Source organism: Rhinolophus sinicus, linkage group LG06 (assembly GCF_036562045.2).
Source record: "Rhinolophus sinicus isolate RSC01 linkage group LG06, ASM3656204v1, whole genome shotgun sequence".
NCBI lineage: Eukaryota > Metazoa > Chordata > Mammalia > Chiroptera > Rhinolophidae > Rhinolophus > Rhinolophus sinicus.
In genome coordinates, this window is record NC_133756.1 from 59332283 (window position 1) to 59353791 (window position 21509).

General features: G+C 34.5%; 1 protein-coding gene, 1 long non-coding RNA gene and 1 pseudogene across 5 annotated transcripts in view; 1 reads left to right on the forward strand and 2 right to left on the reverse strand.

The window, feature by feature from the left end:
• The window catches only part of LOC141572138 (uncharacterized), a 97610-nt gene extending 80348 nt beyond the window's left edge, over positions 1–17262 (forward strand). The window contains exons 2-5 of the long non-coding RNA XR_012497317.1: positions 4311–4530; positions 6340–6462; positions 12627–12672; positions 15409–17262. This is a non-coding gene — a long non-coding RNA (uncharacterized LOC141572138). The remainder of the gene's footprint in view (positions 1–4310; positions 4531–6339; positions 6463–12626; positions 12673–15408) is intronic.
• The window catches only part of CDKAL1 (CDKAL1 threonylcarbamoyladenosine tRNA methylthiotransferase), a 615432-nt gene that overhangs the window by 559136 nt on the left and 34787 nt on the right, over positions 1–21509 (reverse strand). The gene's annotated exons all lie outside the window — the stretch shown is intronic.
• Positions 1–21509, reverse strand: part of LOC109448703 (thioredoxin) — a 58476-nt pseudogene that overhangs the window by 26002 nt on the left and 10965 nt on the right.

Below are 21509 nucleotides of genomic sequence, written 5' to 3' on the forward strand. Positions count from 1 at the left end.
TTTGTATTTCTAATAAAGTCTTTCTTATTACCCGGAGCTCTTACTGTCCCCACTCCCTTATTCTGAGTAACAGAGTATCATTTGGAAAAGACATTCCCCTGAGCAGCAGGCATCTCTGGAAGTCTGGAGAAGTCACCTGAATCAGTCACTGGAAATCAGCAAAAACAGCAGCAAGGAGATGTCATCCTGATATAACTCGCAGGAGTACAACCTCACACTAGCAAGTGTTGGATATCACTGTAAACAAGCCTTTCAAAGATTAATTTTTATAAGCATTATACCCTGTTTCCCCGAAAATAAGACCTAGCCGGACAATTAGCTGTAATGCGTCTTTTGGAGCAAAAATTAATATAAGACCCAGTATTATATTATATACTATATTATATATTATACTATACTATGTATCGCATCGTATCATATCATATCATGTTATATATTATAGTATATAAGACCGGGTCTTACATTAATTTTTGCTCCAAAAGACGCATTAGAGCTGACAGTCCGGCTAGGTCTTATTTTTGGGGAAACACGGTAATAAGTGGTTACACTGTACAGATCAACATAAATGCTTCCACAGGAGGAAAGACAAAACCAACTGCTCTTTAATTATAAGAACGGGCACCTGGGAGAAAATTTCCAGGGACATCATAGATTTAAAATATGTTGGATTTCAAACAAATCAAGTAGACGTAAAGTCTAGAAAACTGTGTTGGTCAACTTAAAAAGTGATTCTACTGCCTTCTTTCACTTGGCATGTTTTCAAGGTTCACTCATGTAGTATGTATCAGTACCCTATTCCTTTATATGGCTGAATAATATTCCGTTGTATGGATAGACCACATTGTATTTACCCATTGATCAATTGATGGTTGTTTCCACTTTTTGGCTCTTGTGAATGAATAGTGTTGCTACGAACATTCAAATACACGTTTTTGTTTGGAAAAAAAAAAAAAGTGATTCTAGAGAGAGAAAAAACTTTGTGTTGGAGATGCCCTTGAAGAGTTTAAATAAAATTACTTTAGGAAAAGCTAGGGGAGAAAATAATTATTTTCAAATTATTTCATAGAATGCAATTTTAAATATGTATGTATAACTTAATTAAACATAAGCCTATTTGACAATTTCATCTTCATTCATAAAGTTTATATATAACAGCTCATCAAAACACTTATTTAATCTTCTCAGTGGGAAAACGGGCCTCATCTTACACTGGGATTGTCCTTATTTGCCATTTGAGATAACTAAAAAAATAAAGACAAAAACCAAATCTTTTCATTTTTTAAAGTATTTCCCTCAGCACATAGCATTATGTCTCATAGATATGCTGAATAGTTAAGCAATATGTTAGAATTAATATATATGAACATGTCTCTGTAAAATGTCTTAATGAAAAAACAATCAAAGTATTTTATGGGTTAGATACGTGAAGAAAATCCTTCCTTCCCAAAAAGCAATTCATTTTCTATATGTCAATTTTTCAAAATATATTTTGTATATCTGAATGCACATGTTTTAAAAGGGTGGGGGCGGCTGGGCTTTCCAAACCTAGGGCACGCAAGTAAGCTTTGTTGTATTTTTCAAGAAAGACTTAGCATTCATTTTTGAAAACCATGCATAATCCTTAACATGAAGTTAATATATGTACAGTGCTCTGAAAAATGCCTGGCACACAGTAAAAGCTAAGTACGTTTTAAATATTACCATGAATTTCCAGGCCAAAAACTAGGGTGTTAAAGGTTGCGACATTATTTACTGATGTATTTTATTGCAAAAGGCAAAACCTGCAATTTCAAGATATTTATTATAAGTCACAGATAAGTAAAATAATAGCAAAACTGGAGACTGTACTTTAACCATTTACTACAGGCACTTCATACTGGCTGTAAATCTCCCACTGCTCAATTCTAGGTCTGTGAAAGCAGCCATCATTACTGGTTCTGTCTCACTTCTTGGATCTCTTTAATACCTGCATTTCATGAGGAAGAGCATTAAAAATGAAGGTTAATGAAGGTTAATGTGATAAATTAAGAGTTAAGCATACTATATAAAATTTTTCTTCAAATATTTACCTGAACTCTAAGAAAAGGAATTATACTTGGTTTGCCCAACACATTAGCTTCACACCTTTGAAGTCTTAAAAGACTGAGTGCTTTATAAGGATGCTCTGTCCCCACAATACATAGTTTAGTATATTTTACCGAGTCAGTACACACTGAGCAGGTCTTATGAGAATGACTCCTTATGAAATTCAAAGAATTACAAGGCTTCTACCTAAACCAAGCTCAGGAAGCACATTTTATGAGTTAGTATGTGAAAAACATACTCCTTTACTAAAGAATTGTGTATTTATAGCAACATTGACCAAAGAGAGGGTATATGATATCTTTGTGAAATATGTGTAATTTTTTTCAAATTACAGTACAGTACAACAAAATGGAAGTCTGACTTCAAAACTGTATATTATAATCACCCCATTCGAAGTTTTTACAAAGTACAATGTTCCAAATTAGTAAGCAGTGAGCTATCTACTGTATCAAGAAGTAACTGAGGCTCTGGAGGCCGAGCAGCAAAAACATCTGGGCTTCTCTTGGGAAAATTAATAATGTATTTTAAGATGAAAAAGCAAAGGTAGAAAAAGTGCCGATGAAAAACTAAACTTAACCATGAGTTGAAGGGAGACACACAAGAGCTAACAGCCCAGTGATAAAAAGACAAAATACTATCCAGAATGCTTTAACGCACAGCTAAGAAAGGTGACAACCATAAACAGCCTGGTAGCACCAGGAGAGGGGAGTTAGAGAATAAAACATACAGGAACTTCATCTTTCAAAACTGAACAGAAGTGAAAGAGGACGAAGGGGCAGGAGGAGCTCCGAAGGCCTGAGTCCAGGGAAGAGACCTGCAGGCCGGCGTGGAAAGGACTGAGAGCAACAGGCCCCTCGAAGGGTAAACGAAGGCATTCTGAGACCTTCCCAAATCCATGAATATCCGAAATGAAACAGACTTGTGGGAAACTGCGAGGTTCACTCACTAACCAAATGACTAGAATCTGTACTCTGGCCTTCTCACAGCTAATTCCTACATGCACTATTTTTATTTAATTCTCACAACCCCACAACTCTAAATGTCATGGACTTTCTGTGTGCTCGGAAATAACTGAATTCCAAATGTTAAATTCCCAAACTCAAGGACCTAGTTTAGACGTGTCCCATCTTTCTGAGCACAACGACCCCACATCGTGGTATAATACTTTCAACTGCCAATGACGAAGAAAACACATACACACAGAGAGCTTCCCTGCAATAAATGTGGTGAGTCTCTCACCCCCAGGGTCTACAGACAACTACATATTTGAGACGCATCAATCCACTATACATACAGGCTTGAATACAACATTGGTTGCACGATTAGCTTTGCTGAGGCTTCAAGTACTCACTCTATTACTGCCACAGATTTCAAATTATAAATAGTTCCTTCCTAAATATACTCTTTTCCCCTCCCAAAACACACAAAACCCTACAATTTCAAGACCTATTTCATGTTTTATACAAGTCATGAAAATAAGTCCCAATCACTACATCTGTTTGGATATTGTCAATCCTTATTAACCCTCCCAATACTCACCCAGCATCACCACCAGGATCAAGAAAAAGTAGAGTGTCGTTAGGGACAGGGGATTGTTGCAAACCGCGTAGGAGTTAAAAACATAGGCTCTGAGACCAGCCCGCCTGGATACAGAGCCCTGCTTCACCCTCACTACCTGTGTGACTGTGGTCACTCTTTCAGCCTCTCAGTGCCTCAGCACCTCCCTGTGCAAAACAAAGATTCAAAAGAAAACATTCACACTTTGCAGAGTTGTAAGAATTAATGTATGTAAACCAATTAGGACAGCATCTGGCACATAGTAGATATTATTTAAGTGCAAAACAAAATCTACACGTAAAAACTCTAGACTGATACAATTCAAAACAGAAAGATGGGTATTGCATTATTATAAGCATTTTTGAAAGGCTTAACAACTTTTCACATTAATGTAAACAAAGGCTATTTCATTGCAGCCAGTGTAAGGAGAATCTTTTTTATTAAATTTATTGGGGGTAACATTAGTTAATGAAACTATATAGGGTTCACGTGTACAATTCTATAATATATCATCTATATACTGCATTGAGTTCACCACCCAAAGTCAAATCTCCTTCAGTCAACCACAGAAGTAAGGGGAATCTAAACTGAGCCACTGCACTTTCTTCCCTACCTAATGCCTCTTTCCCATTGGCCTTTTATATTTTTCTTCTTGGTTCATATTTCAGCTTATCAAAACCAACAATAAACATTGCTTAGTCCAGAGGAAAACAATCAGAATTTCAGAACACAAGATAATTTCTTCTGGCAAACATCAAGTCCTTCGTCAGATGTCAAGACTTTCACCCAATACGTCTGCCACAGAGAACTAATTTCAACAGATCATCACAGAATGCAGTAAGATAATGCATGAAAAGCTCTCAGCAAGGGGGCTAGCACTCCATAAATGTGAGTTGTTGTCATTAACTCTATTAATACTCCTAAAAAAGCATTACTCAATCTCACAGCTGTAAAGTAAAAATAAATGTGAATTTGGTTGCTAGTGTACAGTTTTGTTAGAAGAAAATGGAATTTATATACATGCAACAACCTGAATGAATCTCAAAAACATTATTTTGAATGAAAGCCAGACACAAAAAGATACATATTATATAACTCAGTTTATGTGACTCTTACAAATAAGCATGAACAGACCTAGAGAGTGGCTGCTACAGAAGGGAGGGGGAAGGGAGGATTTATTGGGAAAAGGTACAACAAAATTTTTTGGGGGGATGAAAATATTCTCTTTCTTCTTTAGGTGGTGGTACATGAATGTATAAAATGGGGGGGAAAATCATTGAACTAAACACTTAGGACCTGTACATTTTATTGGATATAAATCATACCTGAATGTTTAAAATTTTTAAAAAGCAAATGCATCTGTTTAGACTCTTTCTAATTTAGAATACGAATGTTATACCTAGGTAATTTAGGAGAGGGAAGATTAGAATAATTACCTGAGACATATGGGCTCAAAGACGTAGGAGTTACAATCCAGGGAGGACCAATATATGTATTTTTTCTTTTTATTACAACTACACCTAAAAATAAAACCTTGTCCCTGTGCATCCTATTTACATCCATTGTATCCATCTCTTATTGTCTCTCAGTTCTGATCACTGGCGAATTCTTCCACTCAGCCCAGCGAGTTTGTAGTCTGTGCTTACACCACAATACTAATAGAGTTAACAAAAAGAAAGACTATGAATACTCAATCAAAACAGCAATGTTTTTATTAAATAGACCAGCAGCTGTGTGAGCAGAGACTTGTAAATGCATCTGTTCTACAGGATTTTATGTTTAATTCAATTTGTTCAAATCAGAGCAGCAAGGCTCTAGAGCTATGGACTAGACATGGAAATAGTTTTGCTAAACAGAACCCTCCATTAAAATGCTGTTTGTGAGAAAAGAACTGTACCTATTCACTCATTCATGCAACAAACACTTACTGAGCACCTGTTCCACCCAGGCCACTGTGTACGGTGCCGGGAACACAAAGCTGGAGCACGGCCTGGTAGAGGTGACAGACATGGGAACAGATGGTTATAACACACTGGCAGATTCAATCTACACACAGACCTGAGCTGGGTCTAGGAAAGCACAGAGGAGGGGAAGATTTCCTTTGAAGGCTGAAGCTTTTCTGGAGTGAACCGGAAAAAAGGGAGATGAAAAGTGTACCCCCACCTAACCCCCCTCCATACGTAAGGGAGCTTCAGCGATCAGTAATGTTCGACTTCTCAATCTGGACATAGAGGGTATATATTATATATAAGCTGTTCCTCATCTTATTCTTTTAGTCCTTTTCTCTGGCAATTATTTCATAATAAAAAATGTCAATGCAGTCCACCAATTAAGTCGTGCCAGTAGACTGAAAACCTTCGCCATCAGCAGCTCCGTGTCCCACAACAGAGACCCAGGGTTAGCTCGCCAGAAAGGAAGGCAGTGGGGACAGAGGCAGGCTTAGGGCTTCTCTTGTGATGGCTGCATATGAGGCCTGGACCGGCACTGGGGGTGGGTCCAAGACACCCAATACACTGTAGAATTAAACAGATACAAAATAGGTACGTAGAACACATTCCCACTTCATTTGATACATACGCAGAAAAAATAATTAGAATAGAAAAAAGTTTACCTTTGCCATAGGAAAAAAAGTTTATCACAACTAACTCCATTCATTCTGATCACTATTCTCTTGAACTGAACACTTGCTCCCTGCAGAGAAAAAAAGCTCCTGCCGCCAGGTAGCCTGCTGTTAAATGGGAGGAGTCAGGCAGGTGAGCCTCCGTCTGCAGTACAGCAGAGACTCGACTGCAGTAAGGATTAGCACGGATGCACCGCGAGGTGCGTACGTAACAGGGAACACGGGGGAACGTTTACCTCCTCACTGGTCACACCAATAAAGCCCGGAAATTTTACAAAATTTGTATGGGAAAGAAATCAAATATATCTTGAAAACACTTTTTAATTATTTATTTTTTTCAGTTACAGTTACACTTAACCACGTTACACTTAAACTAATATAAAATAATACTGTTTTTTATTCAGTATTATTTTATATTAGTTTCAGATGTATAGCACCATGGTTAAGTGGTTAGACATTTATATAATTTATGCAGTGATCCCCTTGGTTAGTCTAGTACCTACCAGCCACTATACAGAGTTGTTGCAGAAAATACTTTTTAATTATTAAAAATTAAATTTAATGTGCTCCATAATACCTGGTATCAATGGGAATGGAATTTTCAGTAATGAAACATTGGTTAGTCTCCCACTCCATAAACAAGCAATCACATCATCTCACTAGCACCCCATAATAGGAAAAAAATGACAAAATTCTGGAATTCATTTAAAAGTTCAAGGTACCACTATCATGCTGATTTAATACTGCCTTAAGCAGAAGTAACTGATGAGAATGTACTAGAGCCTTTAAGCAAAGGCAGCCTTCTCATGACTGGAGTGACTGATATGATAATATGTTTACATGTATAATATAGGTTAGTTATTATTCTTTTTATTCTTTTACTGTTCTCATACATATTAAATGATCAGTCTTCAAATCAGTTTTTTTGGAATTTTCATTTTTCCATGCTAAAAACATTGTTTAATTCAATATAAAACAAAACACACACACACACACACACACACACACACACAGCTAAGTGAATTTAAGGTACTTTTGAGATTAATATTTTAATTGAATTTTCTCCCCCTCCTCCAATCCTACTATAATCCAACATGCTATAAGAACAATGCCACTGCTTACACACCTCTTTCTTCTTGCACTTGAAAGTGTAAAGGTAAGGGGCAAGACAGATTTGTGATGTTTGATAGAGTGTGTTGCCATGGAAATGACTGGCTTGTTCCTGATGAAGCACCATGACTTCACTGCAAATGAAAAAGGAAAAGGATGATTTCTGAGGATTCAACTCAGAGAAAAATTAACAGCTAGGGGAAAAAGAATCCAAAAACTAAACAGACAATCTGCACAATACTGCAATGTCAAGTGCTATACTGAAATATTTTCAAAGAGCTTTTAAAAGCCTGTCCTCCAAAATAGGAACCATATAATCAAAAAGGAAGACATAATATTAATGTGAAGACAAACCATTCATATAACATGGACCTGTGGTTTCTAAATAAACACATTGCAGCCTCAATCCTGATACTCTGAGCAAAATCCTATGACTTTCTGTTGTCTACCTCATAGAATTAAATCCACATCATACTTTTCTCTTCCTAAAAGCAACCTGCCTCTCTCTCTCTCTCTCTCTCTCTCTCTCTCTCTCTCTCTCTCTCTCTCTTTTTGTGGTGCCCCTGTTTATACAGCTTATCCCTTATCACAATGACAAGACTGGGAACCACAGCAGATGGTCCCCCCAGACATAATTCTAACAGGTTTTTTGTGCAAACAAAAGATAAAGAAGGCTTCAGCAATGATTTGCTGATATCTAAAGTTGAAAACTGACAAAACACAAACTGCTTTTTTCTTACTGTTTGAACTGTTTATCCTTTAAACTACTAAGATAAATATGGCCAAAATTAAATATGATTTCAAAACTCCAAAACCAAATACCCATTTTTAACTGCCACTAAGTTTTGTCTTTGAGCTACCAAAATGTCCTAAATCACATTTTTAAAAACACTACCCCTCATTCCTTTTGTACCAGCAAAAGGGGGAACTATTTGTAAATTTCTCTTATAAATTCTCCCCTATTTGCTATGTTGTGAAATGAAGTTCTCATCTGGATTTTTCTTAAGCAAGGAAAATGCATTTGAGTTGAAAATTCCAAAATATTTTCCCCAAGAAGAACTAATTGAAGAATGAATTAACTGAACCAAATCTGGAATCTTGGTTGTAGGGCTAAAGTCTACTCTATTTCAAAATAAGCTACCAGTTGAATATAACACAAAACCAAACTGAGTATGTCCCCAAAATTACTCATCCTTCAAGATTAAAGAGTGTTTTCACACCATAAAACAGAAGCTCCCTTGTGACAATCTAATTGCAAAGACCTCTGATTTTATGGTATACCTGAAAATCCAGCAAGAGCCGCAAACAATAATATATAATGAAACTGACAAGCATCTGAAACAAACTATCCAGACATCAAGTAAAAATACACCAGACAGACCCACAGGGCTCTTTTCAATGTAGGTCGTGACTGTCAGACCATAGCAAAAACATGGTGACCCTTGATAAAAATTAACCTTGATTATATGTAATCATGTACACATTTTGCTCTCTGTAACCAGCCCCGTAAAATAAGTCCAAAAAGCTGTAAGAAGTATGTATCACAGTCTGCTGTGAACTACTGTTCACCAAAGAAAATGTCTGCCTGTCATATTTGTATCACTGGAGGTACAGGAGTAGCTTATAGCAAAATAGCCGAAGACCTCCAAGGACTCCATAGTACTACTTACTTTCTGAGAGGTCTTATTACTTGAACAAAATTCATTTACTCTCTAGTGTATTTGTACAAATGTCTAAGACACCATAAAAACTCACATGTGCACACATTCCACCTAAATTCCTTAATCTTTCTAGAGGTGCAATATCTCTGCATTTTCATGGAAAAATTATAAAAAGCAAATTAAAATCAGATCAGAAATAATATGCCCAATCATATAATCTCATATATTGTTTTTGCAGAAATCACTCACAAACTCTCTGAGGGAGAGGTGGTATTAAAATGCTGATTTTCCAATTAACCTAAGCTAATATATACATCCTTTCATGAAACCTTACATGAGGACAAAAATTCCCCATGCAGCAGAACAAAAATGAGTATGTTCATATGCTATAAGCAATTTATCCACAACTAGTTAATTCAGGTAGTGATAGCATTCTAATCAAAGCCAGCATTGTAAATTTGAACCAGTATGAGCCAGCTAGTTACACTGCCTTCCACAGGCACAAAACAGATGTTTAATTTTGCCAGCCAGCCATCACACATGAGAAGTGAAAACAGGACCAAGTGGGAAGCTATGCTCAAATTAGTGCAAATCCATTACTACTGGAAGAGCAGAGGGTCAAAAAATTCATCTCTATAGGGCATACATCATTCAATGGAAACAATAGGTGTTCTCTGTACAGTGTTTCCAAACCCAATCTAAATCCATTGTACCATGGGTAAAACACATATTTTTCTGATGTTAGGAATATCCAAGATTCAGAAAACTATAAATGTATTAAGTATAATCTAACCGTTATTTGATGGTCTACTTTCTAAAGCAAATATCGTACTTATTTCTGAACAGAAAACAGTCATTCATCGAAAAATCTAATTTTGATTTTTATAACAAAAGCATGGCATTTATTATAACTCTAAGACAAAATATAAAAGCATCATGCTGATGTAAGAGAGATAATTTAAAATAAATGCAGCATATTTTCTTTAAATACATATTAGGTTCACTTCCATCTGCCATCTTTTTGGAGAATGAAAAACTCCCTAGAGCTGAAATATGTTTGCTAATAAATGTAACTTGAGATTTTTCTTTGAAATTAAACTGTAAAAGTGTTATGAAAACTGTCTTGTTTTCATATGGCGCCAATCACATACTATTCTCATATGGTCACTATACACATATTCTTAATACATAAATAACAGACACTGACAAGCAAGGTAAAATACTAACAACATTAAAATCCACAATGGAATTTTTCCATCTGGAAAAGCAGATCTAACATACTTTTTTTTAAAAAGCAAACAGGAAATGTGTAACAATGACTTGTGCAACGGTCCTTAAAATCCTGAACTTACTAAATGTCATCATATTAGTAGGAGACTCTGGCTACAAGCTAATTTAATACTTAAATGTTAATATAATTTCCCCATTACCACATCTGCCATGAATGTCTTTTTAACCAATAAAGGCCAGTTTAGAAAATGGTAGTAAGGAAGAAAAGAAAAATGCTCCAGCAATATTCTTGTTACACAGATAGTCACAAATACACACTATTTCCAAGTCAGGTTTATTAAAAATTACTACTATACTTTCAAGTCTTTGTGATTATTCGGGCAGGAATCAAGTAAGGAATTAGCTTAATAAAAAAATCTAAAAATAATATAACTGAAAGTTATATAACTGAAAGGCTATTATCTTGCCAGGCATAAATATATAAAAACAATGTAATTTTATTTAAAATATGGAAAGACTAAATCCGAAAATAATTAATTTCTTTAGCCACCTCAAGACAAGTGAGTCACAAAAATAGCACTGGATAAATCTTGTTACAAATACTGCAATGTGGACCCATACATATAATAAATAAAGTATAAGAAAGCACTCAGCATTTCTATGTAAACTGCTTCTGAAGGATTATTATGGAATGCACACACTGGCTGAACTTAAAGTGTTCGGGTTTTAAACATTAATTTACTTTGACTATGTGCATGTCAAAATGAAAGATTGCTGTCTGGATCCAGACATGCCATATTAATATTGAACACAGGCATTCACTTCAGGTCAGTAGTCACTCCGAGTCTACTTCAGCAGGTGGTAAAAGTAATGTACTCATTAAAATGTATGTGTTACAAGGTTATCTCCCCAAAACAGCTCTCAAATAGAGGTAGCCTTGAAACTTAAGCATTAGATATGCTAGAACCAACCTCTAATTGTCATAGGTCTGGAGAAAATTGAACTTACTCTCGCTGCCTGATAACCAATAAATTTAGTTGCTTTCATCAGTATCTTGGGAGAAGTCAGAGTTTTAAATTCTATGGAGCTAACCTGGGTGCCTCCAACACTGTTAAAAGCTCTTGAACCAACCTGCACAGACTAGACTGTCGTTTTAGATCTAGAGGCCAAATGCAGGATTTTTCCTTTTGGGTGCCTTACTGTATTACTTAAGTAAAAGTTTACTCCTCTCATTTTTATTAACTCTATTCAAATTATTTTCCCTTTTTTGCAAGATAATAAATTTCAATTCTCCAGACTAAAGGCATAATGCTCAAGATAGCAAAGCTGACTCATACCAATGAGGTTCACTCCCCCCAAAAAAATTATGTGTAAATCTGATCTATAGCATACACAACAGCATGAATAACTACCCCAAAAAAGCTGAAATACTTTTTTTAATTACTTTCCAATGTCAAGGATAAATCTTTTCTATTAACTTAAGATCATTCTCAGTCTTTCACTTCTCTCACTCCCAAGTCACCCAGTAATTTCCACTAACAGATAATTCACTTCTTCATTTCAGCAACATTTTTAACTATATAAACTATGTTCTTTATAAGTTGTGTTTTTCCCCCAAAATGCTGGTTCACTTTGTAAATAAAAGCAGATAGGTTCTCCCAAATTATAATTAATCATTTCACATTGCTTCATTTCCTCATTATCCACCCAAGTACTAGATAAGGTAAGGACTAGGAGAAGGACAGATCAACAGAGATAGGGAGATAGGAGTCTTCTTACAAGGGTCAGACCACATCTGTCTTGTTCACTGTTGACTACACAGCAAGCACCACAGGCATGCAATGAATATCTAATGAATAAGTGAATTTATAGAGAACCAGAGAGCACTGGAGTTCAACTCATTCATTTTATATGTAAATAAACTGAGGCTCAGAAAGATTAAATGGCTTCGCTAAGATCACAAGGCAGGTGGTCAACCTTGCACAGAATCTAACTCAAAAGATGCCACCTTACGAGCAAGTTTTTTCTTATCTGTCCTCCCACCTATAGTACTTATTCTTTATGCTCAACACAACCTTCTCTCAAGAGATTTACATAGGTTTCCCCCTATAGAAATGTATCTGGAAAGTAGTCTCCCCCCAGTCAGGGAGCTAATGTTTCCATAAATTCCCACAGCAGGAGAATATTTGGGGGGAATTTTAAGATCTAATGGGAAGATAAGGAGACCAAAGGTAGAAAAAGAACCAATGGAAGTCCCTACCAAGTATTTTAAATTTACTACAATATACTGCAGTACTGAAAGAAAGGATTATATGTGGTATTTTACTCTTCCAGTTTGTAATGACTGTTGCTGTACTTTTCAGGTTCTCTAGAAAATTCAGGATTTCCTGTCTACAATTTCATTGAAACGTGAGTAAATTTTTTTTGACTTGCAACAGATAAAACGCTTTCTAAGAAGCGTTCATTGTATCCAAATATTGTAAGTCCAATCGATTCCTTTCTTACTGTAACAGAGTCCAATTTTCTGGGTCCCACAAGGTTCCAGGAACCCTCCAACACATATCTCAGCTTCCTCCCAGCTTTCAGATATGAGATGGTATGTACCAGGGCCCAGAAGTATCTTTTCCAGGATGGAAGGTTAAAACCTCTACATATGACCTATCAGTCATTTTTCTTCCTTTTTAATTCCCAGCTCTCAATTTCCTCTTATTTAAATTATCTCAAGAAGAGTGATTTAACTATACTGAAAGAAAAATTCTAATGATCCTGAAAGACTATATAAAAGTAAATTTAATACAATCTACTGGGCTTCACACGAAGGGAAATTGCACTGTGAATGGGAAAACAATCTTCAAATTTGGTGGCTAGTTTCATATTCAGACAAAGGGTTTTTCCATCCTCCACAACATCTTTAAGTTTAAAATAGTATAGCACCAGAATTAAACATTCTAGTAGCTGGCAGTCAATGCTAATTAGTATGATATGGTGAGACTTATCAGGTGGTCCGTGACCTACACCAATAATGAAATCTAACTCCAAATGTTCTTGACTAAAGTAAAAGCATTTCTTTGGCAGGTGGCAGAAAGAATGATGAGTCAGGAAGAAATACTCAACACTGGCCAGATGCCTTAAGGTATCACCAGTAAGAACAGGAAAATTAAAAGAACCAATTGAGAAAACTAACAAAGAACAATGTGCCTATTTTATTCAGTCACTTTATGCATGAAATCTATACTTAAGTGCCCATGAATCACAACATTTGTTAAGCACCAATAAGGCCATTTACTATGGCAAGGCTCATAAAAGGGTCTCAGGAATTTATAAAAGACTATTTGAACTAGAAAAATGCTAAATTTAATTCTTTCAGGAGGTAAAAAATCATCACTGTTTTACACCAAATAGTAAAAAAGGGCAACACAAATGAGAAACCAAATCTGTACTCTATATAATCATTCAGTAAATTTTAATTATTTCTCATGAATGACATGAATATTGATATAAACTTATTCAACAAACATTGCTTATTACAGGCCAAATATGGTAGTAGGTACTATGAATACAAAGAAAATGGGCTATATCTGTACTGAAGTTCAGTCTAATAGGAGAGCTATGTAAACAAAAATTCCAATACTTCTAATATTAAAGTGTTACAAGTAGAGATCATAGCACGGTGTTAAGGAAGATCTTGAGTTGAGGTGTGTTGTGGGGGGAAACAGGGTAAGGAGGAATGAAGTTAGATATGTTCAGGAAGGATTTCACACCTGGCATTTCTTAATATAGTGCTTTACCACTTTCAAAGTGAGACACTGTGTGTGAAAAAACACTGACCTGTCCCTCACACTTCTAGAACAGTCAAAATGAATTATCTCTCAGATGAGATTTAAAAAGCTGAAAAAAGATAAATGAGTTCACTAATAATCAGTATCATCTTTGAAGCAAGACCTCAACTCTTCCATCTCCTCATCTCTTATTCCTATGAAATCGCCCCATGCTGCCTCACTGGTTCCCCAAAGAAGCCATCTATTTATTATGTTATTTCAGTATCCTATTTTGCCTCATTTCCTACTTAGCTCTCATCAACAGAAAAAGATATGCAAGATAGAAGCACATAAAACTAAGAGACATTTAAGGAGAGATTAAAAGGGATTAAATACATGTTTAAATCAAATTCCATTAAGTTACCAGTTCATTTCAGAGACTCAGATTTAAAACATATATAATGGTGAATCTTCTTTATCAATACTTAATATAATAATAGCTAACATTTATCAACCATTTATTAATTTTCCCAGCAACTCCATAACCCATTTTAGAGATAAGGGGTCACAGGCCCAGAGAGGTTTGAAAAATATTTTTTCAGTTATACCGAGCATGCTAACTTAAAAATTTCCCCAGGTTTATCAGACATTTGAGTGGATACCTGTCTGTCAGTTCAAAATGAGACGGAACAATAGGAGACAGCAACTTTAAGGCAAAGCTAAAGGAGCATTACACTTTCAGATGAAGGGATAAATATATATAAAAAAATAAAAATAAATAAAAAGGAAAAAAATTCCCTCCTAGAGTAAATATTTTCTGTAAAAAAGACAAAATATAATTTAAAAGGAGAAGTTTCTGTGGGTGAAGAAGGATAATAAATGAATTATATTTAAGTCATGTAAATTGTTTTCCTTCTATGAAATTTTTAACAAATTTTCAAAAATATTTTAGTTCTCCCACGTGTTTTAGACCTTGGTCTTCTTTACCTTGTTCTTGAAATCTTCAGCCACATATATGTAGTATTCTCTTCCCATGGGGATTTTTAGACACATAACCAAATTTACAGAATAGAAAAATGGGTGTTAATAAAATGGTTGACTTCTTCAAAACTGCCTGTGTTATGTTTATTCCTCACTCTTATGATATTTTTTATTGATATTTTTAAAAACAAAGAAAAAACTCAAAAGATGTTAATAAGCCCTTGCTTAATAAAACCAATGACCCAACTCTCTTTCCTAATTAAAAGCTGACAGTACTTGGAGTACTTACTATTTTCAGTGAATGTTCAATCTTATTAAAATTACATCTATTTTATAATTTCCTCTATTACTAATATATGCTTAAAGTAACTGATTCTAAAAATACACTTTTCTTGTTCTTGTCCAGTCTTTGACACAGACTGCTGAGTGGTACTATGGACTAACAAGCATTTTCAACCAACAAAGAGGACTCAAATTTAAAAAGATGTAACATATTAACATATCTACGCCACACAAGGGTCATGAGGTAAGATCATCAGCATAAATTAGCACATTATAAAGCATCTAAAGGAGCCTTAGATGAAGCCCGCATGATAGATGTTTTTTTCATAACGAATATATAATGCTGTTTGATTGGATTTCTTTTAATCACCAGTGTTATTTGGAGAAAAAATATAGCTTGTATAATATTACATTTGACTACTTCACCTCCTACCATGAGAGACAAATTTGAAATTACAGAGAGCCTGGGTGGGGACGGAGAGAGGGGGCGGGGGGAGAAGAAACCTGTTGAAAGCATTTTTGGGACACTTAGCTGTCTTTTTCCATTTAGTGTCCAGAAACAAGTTTTTAAAAGTCATTCTGAGTACATTTTGCTTTTATAATTTCCTTACAAAAATCTGAAACCACCAAATCAATTAGAAAATAAACCTTTGTTATTTACCAAATGCACAGAATTTTATATTTACAAAAAAAAAGGTGAAATAGCAGATCAGATTCTTGCTAAATAATTAAAACACTATTTTTTAATATCTACAATAAGAATATCCTCAAAGTATGGGCTCTGAAGTATTCAAGTGTTATAATACATTCCTTCTATTTTTCACACTACTCATAGCTCACAGAACAATTGTCAAATACTGAAAGAAAATATATAAATGATAGTCTTGGGCTACTGGAACAGTTGCTGAATAATCAAATCCTCCTTTAATTATGCATTTTTAAAAATTAAAAAAAATAATAAAAAATTAAGATAAATCACATGTGTATCATATTACCAACATCAACAAAGGCAGCAAAAAGAGTGAACATTTAAATATAAGCACATACACTCACATGAACATAAACCCTAACTGCCAAGTGTCTCCACATTCACCAAACTATATACATTTAGTTACTGAGGCAGTCACTTCAGAGTTATCACGATGAGTTTTCAATGGGAAAAGAGTAAACTCTATTTCTAAGGATTAGAATATCACCTTAAAAGTGATATGGAAAGACAAACAATAAAAACTGAAACACACATGTTCACTTGAAACATTTTCTACTTCTAAATTTTAAAAAACAGTGGAAACACACTTGAAATTATCTTAGGTTTCTTAACCTTATCCCCAAAACAAGAATTAGGCATTTTATATTAGTAACAGAAGTGTTTTGTGCTTTTCTGCTTCCAGTAAAAATCATTGGCAAATTCTTTAGATAGCTTTAATTGGACATAAAAATATCCTGCTTGTATTATCTTGCTTGGGTCATAAACTGTGTTGGATGTAATATGCTCTATGAATGAACAATCAGGAGGTTTTCACCTAACTGTATAGGAAGTGTATTTACCACATCCTGCTATATAAATAATCTTCACTTCAAGTCAAATTCATATTCTCTAATTTTTGCATTTCTCACCAAGAGAAGCTATTCATAGAACCTAGATTTTCCTTTCATCACAACATTGCCAGTAGGAAATTCAAACAATGAAAGATTTGGCTAAATTTTCAAAGGTACTTTTAAAATAAAATAACATTCCAAAATGCATCAACCTATGTGGTGTCACCTAAAAGCCACACAAATCATTTATTTATGGCCATTATGTTTTAATCACTGGATTGTTTTTAGAGGCTTAAAAAAATTAATGGTTTTTGCTATACAAAAGCAACTATGTTTTCCATGAAACATTAGCTGTCACATTAATACAAGGTTTTATCATTAATTACACTGTATTATACAGGAGTTTATGTCTATAAAATGATTGTTAAATATCTGAAATTCCAAACCATTTCAAAATTAAAGTGAAACCTGGTCTTGTAAATCTTACATGAATTGAAGATCCATTTACAAAACAGAAAATTAAATATAAAAAAATATAACCTCAATTTAATACATCTGCAGATAAAATATCCAACATTTTTTCATAAAAAGCAAATTAAAATATTAAACATAGGTAAACAGTGCCACCTTTTGGTATATTTAAGAATTGAGCTCCAAAATTGTGCAAAAACATCTGAAATGTAACAGATGAAAGCAAGGAATTCAAAAACCGTCAGTTTATAATATAATAACATTCAAGCTTAATAAATGTTATTCATTTTTTAATTTATAAATAATTTTCAAAAACTAAAATATTACCTACTGTATATGTTTTCATTTGGTTTCATGAGGTTGGAAGAGCATCACTTCATTTCGAAGAAAACGGAGGCTTGGAAAATTTTAATGACTTATATAAATAAACATCCTTCAGTTAGGAATGATTAAGCCATTTCTGGGTATTTATCCAAAGAAATTCAAAACACTCATTTGCAAACATATATGCATCTTTATGTTCAATGCAGCAGTATTTACAATAGCCAAGATTTGGAAGCAACCCAAGTGCCCAGCAATAGATGACTGAATAAAGAAGAGGTGGCACATATACACAAAGGAATATTATTTGACCATAAAAAAAGAATGAACTCTTTCCACTTGAGACAACATGGATGAACCTAGAGTGTATTACCCTAAGTGAAATAAGTCAGACTGAGAACGACAAATACATGATCTCATTTATATGTGGAAACAGAAAAACGTAATAAAAAGAACAAGCAAAAACAGAAACAATCATAGATACAGAGAATAAAATGATGGTTGCCCGAGGGGAGACAGGTTGGAGAGCTGGGTGAAAAATGTGAAGGGATTAAGAAATACAAATTGGCAATTACAAAATAGTCATAGGGATATATAGTACAGCCTAGAGAATATGGTCAATAGTGTTGCAACAACTATGTATAGTACCAGGTGGGTACTAGACTAATCAGGGGATCACTGCATAAATTATATAAATGTCTAACCACTGTGCTGTACACCTGAAACTAATACAATGTTGAAGTCAACTGTAACTGAAAAAAAAATTTCTTTTAATAAAAATAAAGACTAAGCTGGGAAAAAAAAGAATGGTTGAGCTATCATTGGCTCAAAATTGCTACTTTTTAAATTCCAACATTAATTCCTTAAAAAGTCTGAGTCAAATCCCATAATTTTCCTGTGTTACAAGTAATGCACACACTTCTACATTGCATAAGATTCTGCAAAGTAATTTTATTGTTTTTATAATGTATTTTATAAACATTTAGCAAGGAAAAGGTATTTATATTTAAATTATTACATGAAGAGTACACAAACACTGAATACATTCACATACCTGTTTACATTTCACAAATGCAAAAACTCTTCAATACACTATTCTTCCTATCTCTATGCTAATAGAAAAATAACCTATATTTAAAACTGTAAAGAGTTATTTTTTTTCCCCAGGAAAAACAGCCCTTGTTTATGGTTTATACATGAATTTCAACTTACCTAAGTCACAAGGTAAAAAGCTGCTACAAATGAGATGGAAATAAGCGTCAAATGCTCTCCCTAAAGCTTCTTTGCCTTAATTTGATCTCATATTTAGATCTGTACACCATTTTCAATGTCTTCCATTTTTACATCTCTCAATGATTTCCTAAAGGGTTTTATTAGACCGTAACATAATTATGCTGGAGCACCCTCACAGTTCCTTTATTTTTATAAGCCAACTAACAATTCAGCTCTCACATGGAAAGAAGAAAATATTCTCAATCATCTATATTTATCTTTGATTCACTTGTTATAAATTTTACTCAAATTGTAGTCATCAAGTAGTTTTTTATATAGCAAATTTCAAAATCAGTTAATAAGTAATGATTCCATCTCAAATTACATTGCAACTCAATTAAAAAGAAAGAAAGACAATGGCTGATATGATGGTAGCTAAATGGTTACTGAAAACACGAAAAGTGTGAAAGCAAAGCGGGAGCCAGAGAGGTGGGCCGTAGTACTACATCTTCTGTGAAACAGAATCCATGATCAAATGCAATAATTAGACATTAACTCAGAAATGTATTTGGGTCATTAATTAGCCTCACCTCTTGTTCATAACATAGTCAAGAAATAGCACAGTATAAACATGAAAATTGGTAAACTTAGATATTACTAAAAATGATTTAGTGGGAAAGAATGAATATAAAGAATAAATTTTTGAAGGATTTCATTTCACCCACAACACTTTCTTCATCTTTAGGAGGGCTGGATGCTTACCCTCAAAGATAAACAACATTCCAGATCTTCTCTAGAGGCTCTTAATTTCCTTCCCCTATTTCTGAATGTATGAAAATCCCATTTTGAAGGCCCTTAGTTTTATTTCTCTCTGCTTTATTCCCTCGGTATAAAGGGGGAGGGGGCAATGAGAAGTGCCATTCTCACTGCCACCCTTGTACTATGCTCCCTTACCCAACATTGCAAGTAACTCAACATTTAAATACAAGTCATACTCCAAGATCACTTCTCTCTGCAAGTACACATGCATACACACAAATAAATGAAAATATATATAACCAAATTTTATTAAGTTTGAAAGACCATCAAAATTTCTAATACTGAATTCAATCCCATTAAATTGAAAGCAATTACTGCTTCCAATTTAATAAGAATAGATTAAATTAGATTTCTGATTCAATATAATTTGTAGCGTCCATGTCAGGAAAAGTGATAGTACGAGGATCTTATCCAAGACATGTCAAGACTATGCAGACTGGACTTGACAGCCACCTAAATGGGATTCTACTGAAAAACTCAAGGGATTCACACATGCACAGACACCACATACCACATTTATTTAACTTTTAGAATATACTTTTTTTATTCTGCTATAAAGATAAAAATAAAGTTATTTTAATATACTATAATCAAAAAATTGTTTTTACTTCTTCACCAATGCACACACAAAAAGCACCCAAATTCCTATCTTGTGCCAGGTACTATGTTTAATAATGGTAGTGGTAATACTAAATACACACTGAATCACATTTAATCTTTAGAAAGGACTGTTGTCATCTCCATCAAATAAACGAGGCTACTGAAGCACAGACATATTGTCATTTGCCCAAAGCCATGTAGCTAATACATGACACTAGCTGGTCTTATAGTCCGACTTAATAGTTGACTATAGTCACGAATCAGAGAAACTAATCAACAGTGTGTCTGAGATGTCAAAGGTAAAGATGACTAAGACAGAAAGAAGGAACTCCAATGCCATGGGAGAGAACATGTAAAACAGATAAACTATCCCAAGATAGGCACTAGCTGGGGTACCACTCGCTCTGTGTCTCTAAGTCAGGGACATAAGCTGAATAGCAGCAGTGCAAATAGAGGTACAGTGCATACAAGGAGTTTGGATCAAAAATGATCAGATTAGGTGATCTAATGTATAGTTACTCAATTACTGCAAAAAAATATATAGGTTGCACAATTACTGCAAAAAAAAGGCCATTAAATCACACATATTTATGATACACATGAATCTATGTGTATAACACTGTACAAAAATTCTTACAAACTCTTAAATTTGAGAATCACCAGCCAAGCTACATTGAAGGGAGGACCAAAAGGAAAGTCTCTACAAAGGCCTGGGGTATTCAAATCAGTTCCCCTTAAATTAACCATCAAAACATGTTGTTAAAGTATAAAAGGGTGGGGGCATTTTTAAGGGCTGTAGTTGACTCCATTCTCTTTTCATAGTAAGCTTCTTTAACCTTACATATTAATAAATTTGAGGACTAATGAGCAATTCAAGTTGCATTTTATGCAAAGTTTAGCTTTTAGTAAGTGTGAAAGCAATGCAATGGTAAAGGTAACAAATGTTTGCCCTTAGATTCAAAACTCCCACCTCAGTCAGTTTGTATGGACAAGAGGACAATGACCACATTCTAAGCAGCACCGTCAGGGCAACACAGCCATGCAGACGTCAGCCAGTAAATCAGTGAACGAATTATTTCACATCTGTTCTCCAGCATATACGGTGGGCTGATACCTGCACATCACGCTGCCTCTGAAAAGGTCAATTTGTCCAATTTTTATATAAATACGAGTAAAAAGTTTAAAAAGCAATAAATCATAAAAAATAAAGTGTTAACCAATTTAATGACATCCAACAATTTTATAAGAAGACTATTTGTACCG